Raw genomic sequence first — 7145 nt, 5'->3', positions numbered from 1 at the left:
TAGGCATCAAGTAGACATGTTCATTTTAAACACGTAGAATAAAATAGGCATCAAATGTGTTAGTGTCAGTCCTGGCACATTTTGCTGACTTACCGCCACTTGGCCTCCAACGGTCATTTTTTCCCCCATTGCCTTATATATTCATCTTTCTCCTAAAATTTAACCCTAAATTCCCAAATCTTCTTCTTCTTCGTCATCTTCTTTTATCTATCCAAATTCTTCAAATTATTACTTTCATTTTTTTCAACTGACCTTGACAATGTCGGGCGCATCTTCCACTATTTTTTGTGATAAAGATTTTTGATATTGTATGTGCGGTCATGAAGCTCTGTTAAAGACCTCTTGGACACAACAAAATCCGGGTCGTAGGTTTTTTACTTGTAAGATTTCAAAGGTAATATATTTTTTATTTAATTAATTGATTAATTATTAACTTGTAATTATTTTGTAATTATGTTCTTTTTTTTTATAGATATTGGGTGGATGCGATTACTTTGATTGGTATGAAGAACGACACCCTTCACAAGCAAATCGTGTAATTTGGGGTTTGTTGAACAAAGTCAAGGCTTCTGAAGAGAAACAAAATTGAGCAAGAAGATACTACATTGTTGCCGTTATTGCTACTGGTTTGGTGTTGTTGGGCACATGAATATTGAAGCCTAATTGCTGAAATTTTTATGGTGATGTGTGTATTTGCTACTGTTTGTTGTCGACGAGCACATGGATATTCAAGCGTAACTATTGGAAAATATAAAAAAATATTTAGGCATATGTCGTAAAATTTAGGTCATCTGTGGAAATTATCAAATAGGTCTTCCCACTGTTGCAACAAATTAGACTTAGATTATTAGATTATTCATAGAAATTATCAAACAGGTCTTTCCACTGTTGCAATAGATTAGACTTAGATTATTAGATTATTAGATTATTAGATTATTCAAACAGGTCTTCCCACTATTGCAACAGATTGACAATCTAATCTATTGCATTATAAAAAACTCAACTTTCATCAGAAAAAAATTATAGCCACTACATGTACATGTAATAAAGTGATGGGTGACTTGAAATTAAAAATTTCTATTTCAAAGGCTCTTCTATATATGCAGGCTTCAAGCGTCCAGTTAGTACTCCATAAGCCCATACCTCTTGCAGGTTTGCCATAGCGTTGTTGGACAAAAAAGTCGTTGGCTTGGCTATTTCTGTGCTGGTCAGCAAATATTCGATGTATACAAGAGCGTCCAAGCCGCTCGCTTTAGCGGCATCATCTTTTGGAAGGATAATTCCCCTGTTTCAACCTTCAAAATCCCATGATTTCTTCATCAACACTTCATTTGGAAAATGATTCATCAGTTTACTCTCCCTCAACAAGATGGGCAACAACACATCAGCGGCTCCACAAGGAGCAAAAGATCGAAATCGTCGACGAGAGGTACGTTGGAGTCATAAACATTGATCTTTCCCTCCTCGAGTAGTATCTCAAAAACTCAATAATGCATGTCATTCACGCTAATGACTGCAAGAATCTTTTTTGCCTCGGTCCAACTCTTGTCGTGTGGATTTAGCCTGTCCCCTCTAACATATCTTAACGTTTCTTCTTCATCCAAGACCAACATAGGAACTAGGAAATAAAGTCTCATGCCAAGGTATGACTCCTCTCCATTGATTTGTTCGTACCTATCCTTGAGCTTCTTGCAGAAGTCGAGGTCTATTATCCTATCGACAGTATCATAAGCTTCCCGGTATGTTAATTGCCTTTTCCTCATGAGGTAGAGAATTATGTCAACATGCTGTGAGATAAGAAGTTAATTTTTAAATAGCTTAGTAATTGTAAAGATGCAACGGATGGTCCATCTGTTGCATAGGGTTCTCTGAATCAATAATCCAACACAACTTATGCAACAGATGGATAATAAGTTGCAATAGAACCACAACTAGTTGCACCAGTATACCCAGCTGTTGCTTAGCTTCTTATTCATGGGGTAGATTAAAAGGGCTAGGTTAGGAAAAGTAAACTTGCCTTGTCCTTGTACGACATACGCATATCAGTCATAGTCTGGAAGTCTTGGGGGTAAAAGGGAGGCCTGGGGTAATCTAGTGCACCTGGCTTGACATTCTTGTCCTGTTGCAGATCCCTCTTCTCTTCAACACCAAGTTTTGCGTATATGTCCACCTTCTTGATTGGCCCTTGAACTTTAGTAGTTTTTGGAGAGGGAGGAATTGCAATTTCTTTTGATTCTCGAGCGGAGAGTATGTCTCTAATTGCTCTTTTCTTTCTCCTAACCAACGCTGTAGGAGTGTGTGGCTCCCTCACCTTCTTAGGTGGTATGAAACACCTTTTGGATTTGAATTCCTCGATATCTTTAGATATAGCCTCTACTTTTTCAAAGAGTTTATCCTGTCTGTCCTTTCACTTATTACATTCGCAATGAGAACACGAGGGTGCAGAGGGGTGAGAGGGACCTGTGTAAGGGAAAAAAGGGGTGTTTTCAAACATATTTATTCTTTCTTGAGAATCAACATGCTCATCATCATGAGTGGTAGAAGCAGTAGCATGCCTGCCACCAACACCAACAACTCCATCAGAAGAAGCACCCGGATCAGCCTTAGTTCTGCATAACTGCTCTTCTTATGACTGTTTCTCCAGCCAATTCCTTCTTTATTAACTCAATTGTTAGGTCTGCAATAGTATTACATGACCTAGAGTAATATAAGAAGTCATCATTGATTCCTTCTCAGTAGGCACGATCTATGGATGCACAACCTATAAAAAGAAAAAAAGACAGATGCATTTAAATTATATAATATAATAATTTTCACAGTTGGGCTACATTTTAAAAAAAAACCCATCTATTGCATAGTTTGCAGTATATGGTTAAAATTCATTTGAGTCTAGTTCAGAGAAATAGAGCAACACATGGATAATCTGATACAAAATATCAATCATCTATTGCAATAGCTGCACAAGATGGGTAATCTATTATTCAACAAATGATCTGTACGTCGCAACAGATGAACGATATGTTATCAAATTAAACATCTTTTGCATAATTTGCAGTAGATAGTTAATCTTTTAGGAGACGGGTTCAGAGAACCAAAGCCACAGATGGATAATCTGATGCAAGATATACCCCGTCGCAACAGATGTCCCATTTGGTGCATCAGATATAATATCTCATGCACCAGATATAACATCTATTCAATATATTTCTTATCTTTGAGTAGAATTATTTTACTTGAAGAATACGTACTGCATCATCCGGAGGATTAAAGAGATCAGCCTCCTTAATATTGGTGTTGCTCTTTGCAGCCAACCACCTAAACATCCTTGGATGAGAAACCTCATCCGGGTAATCCATTAACTGCTTTCAGAGGGGAGGAATGGATTCAAATGCCCAAGCCTAAGAAGTGTAAACAGGAAGCAAGCAAAAAATATCATAATAACTATATTCAATATAAATTAATGGATGAGTAAAATTAGTGATTAATTTTACCATGAAAGCCCAAGGAAAGCCATATAATGTGGTCGTCCCTGAGGATAGCTTTGTCAGTAAATATTGGACAGTCAATTAGAAGCTGTCATATCCCTAAGGATAATTGTTAAATTTATCAATATCCTCAGCATGTGCCAACAAATCATCTTCTAGGACCTTGTTGACGTCTTTTGCCAATATAATCGAATGGGCAAACCAAACTAAGCACAATTGCTCCCTGTACTGCTCTGGTATGGTTTTATCCTTGAGATCTGTAAAAAAATCTGATGCTTTGTAGCCACGTCGAGTAATGTCAAACAACCCATCTATTTTTTCATTGCATTTTATTGCCTTGGATTTTTTGCGGGGTGGTGGTCCTTCTAGATGATGGCATCTCAGGCCCATCACTATGGCAAACTCTTGAAAGCCAAAACAAACAGGCATGCCACAGTAGTTAATTCAGATTTCATCCATCTTCTTTTTGCCCCCCTCCTCTGGATCTATATCATCCCCCGTGTACTTGATCCTGCGCTTGAGAAGACCATATACCATCGTCATAGGGAAACGAATACGGGCAGAGGGGTCCTCAGGTAGCTCAAGAAAACATCCAAAGCATCTCTTCTTAAAAAGTCCGCCTATGTTTTCATTCTTCATAATTTTCATAAAATGTTTAAAATATTTCCCTATCTGACATTTAAGTACAATTTGACCAGCTAGTTGTTTTCCTTTTGGGTCATTTATAAGCATCACAACTTCAAACCTGTCAATACTAAAAGTTTTGAAAGGATCATGCTGGGATGTCGATATTAACTCACGCCCCATCGGTGATCCATTATCATCATATTGATGATCATCCTCTTTCTCTTTCTGACTCTCCAATTCCTCCTCTTTCTCACTTTCATTTTCTTCATCACCATTTGTGGACCCTTATCCACCTCCCTCAACATTGTTTTTATATCTCTCCTTAACTTCACTTTTCCCTGACTGAGATTGTTCAGGAAGCTCCTTCGAATCCCTCTGTACTGTAGCCTTTTTTTTGAGTGGTCAGACGTTGATCCACTTTCAATTTCTTTTCTCTTGGGAGATATGTTTTACCTACATACAAAGAAAAACAAAAATTACATTACAGTTGATGTATGCATAGATTTTAAAAAATACATTACAAACATCACAAACACTGACACACCAACAGCCACCACTACAAACACCACCAACCAATACCAACAAACAAACAAACACCACGAATACCGCACCACCACAAACACCACCACCGGTGCCATCACGACGACCACAAACACCACCAACACCAACACCAACACCATCCAACTATACCACGATAGTCAATGGGACACTGCAATAGAAACTAGGGATTTCTCGAGTTCTTCCTACGATTTTACCATCAAAACTCAAAATTGTAAACCCATTCTCAAAGATAATACAACTAAAAGTTTTATTTTTCATCATTAACTTAAAAGCCCTTATTTTTTAGAAAAAAAAACAAATATAGAGATCTTCTCGAACTCTGTTGCCTATGAATACAAAGAAAACGACTGATATAAGCAAGAATGATGTCAAAAATAACACCTATGTGGTCAGAAATAAGAAGAAAAATGATCTGTTGTGGAGGGTTGAACAAATTTGTTGTTGTCTGTACTGTATTATTGAGTGAGAATGAGAGAGAAAGAGCCAGACCTCGAGATTTGAAATGATGAAACATTTTGTATGGGTTGATTTGTATTTTGGAAAAGAATGACAAGTAGTTTTGAAAATGCTAATTTGGTCCGAAATGATCTTAATTATTTTTAAAATCATAAAATATATGCGTAATTTTTAAAATCATATAAAAACAATTAAAGTTGTAGTTGACCGAGTACTCTAGGAGGTGACCCTGTGAAAACTCATCCCTGGTCCTAGATTAATCAATTTAAGAGTCTAACATATGAACTCAATTGAAATTGTGAAAACTAAATGTTCAACATGTTGCATCAGATTTCTCATCTGTTGTAAATTATCAATCAGATTAAGTAACAACAGATTATGAATCTGATGTAAATTATCAAATAGATTAAGTCATCTATTACGACAGATTACCCATCTGTTGTAAATTATCAAATGGATTGTCATATGTCACAAAAGATTACCCATATGTTGTAAATTATCAAATAGGCGCTGCTATCTGTTATGGCTGATCCTATGAGAACTTACCCCTAGTCCTAGATTAATCGATAGTTGACCTTATGAGAACTCACCCCTAGTCCCAGATTATTCAATCAAGGTATTAGTACCCTAGTCCTAGATTAATCAATTAAGGTATTAGTCTAACATATGAGGTAGTAAGAATCGGTTTGGCTCAGAGTGATCGCTCGCCGACTCTGGTCGGAACACAGTACTATTTCATCATGCAATTGACAAAAGACTTAATTGAAGTTGTAGTTGAACCTACGAGAACTCACATTAAATTAAGGTATTAGTCTAACATATAAACTCAATTGAATTATATATAAACAAATGTTCAACCTGTTGCAACAGATGTCTTTTCTGTTGGATCAAATCAAATAGATTATGTAATCTGTTGCAACATATTACACATCTATTGTAAACTATCATACAGATTAAGCCATTTGTTGCGACAGATCATGAATATTTTGTAAACTATCAAACAATTAAGTCATCTGTTGCAACAGATTACCCATCTGTTGTAAATTATCAAATAAATTGAGTCATATATTGCAATAGATTACCCATCTATTGTAAATTATCAAATAGGCCTTTTCATCTATTGTAGTTGACATTATGAGAACTCACCCCTAGTCCTATATCAATCAATTAAGGTATTAGTCTAACATAAGAGGTAGTAAGAATTGGTTCGGCTTAGAGTGATGATAGCCGACTCTGGTCGGGAGGAACGCAGTACCGTCTCATCATGCAATTGCCAAAAGACTCAATTAAAGTTGTAGTTGACCTTATGAGAACTCACCCTATTCCAAGACTATTCAATCAAGGTATTAGTACCCTAGTCCTAGATTAATCAATTAAGTTATTAGTCTAACATATGAGGTAGTAAGAATTGGCTCGTCTCAGAGTGATCGATCGACGACTCTGGTCGGAGGAACGCAATACCATCTCATCATGAACTTGCCAAAAAATTCAATTAAAGTTGTATTTGACCCTATGAGAACTCATATTCAATTAAGGTTTTAGTCTAACATATGAACTCAATTGAAATTATATATAAACAAATGTTCAACATGTTGCAACATATGTCTTTTCTGTTGGATCAAATCAAACAGATTAGGTAATATGTTGCAACATATTATGCATCTGTTGTAAACTATCAAATAGATTACGTCATTTGTTGTGAAAGATCACGAATCTGTTGTAAACTATCAAATAGATTAAGTCATTTGTTACACTTAAATATTTTTTGATTCTTTTTTTTATAAAGCAATTTAGGTATTTCCTATCCAAGATAAAATAGTTAAAATACTAAGGCGGTAAAAAATATTACTCGGTACAACTTTGATAACTCAAAAATCTCCTGAGTGAGTAGTCTTATCTGGTATTTTCAATGTCGTCATCTCCTTGTGCCCCTCAAAAGTTATTAATGAATATTTAAAACCCCCCATACCTAGAACTCTCTCTCCTTCAGCCATAATGTAGTATAGACTAGACTCA

Source organism: Capsicum annuum, unplaced genomic scaffold (assembly GCF_002878395.1).
Source record: "Capsicum annuum cultivar UCD-10X-F1 unplaced genomic scaffold, UCD10Xv1.1 ctg2352, whole genome shotgun sequence".
Lineage (NCBI taxonomy): Eukaryota > Viridiplantae > Streptophyta > Magnoliopsida > Solanales > Solanaceae > Capsicum > Capsicum annuum.
The sequence above is the reverse complement of the archived record's forward strand: the minus strand, read 5'-3'. Positions refer to the sequence as shown.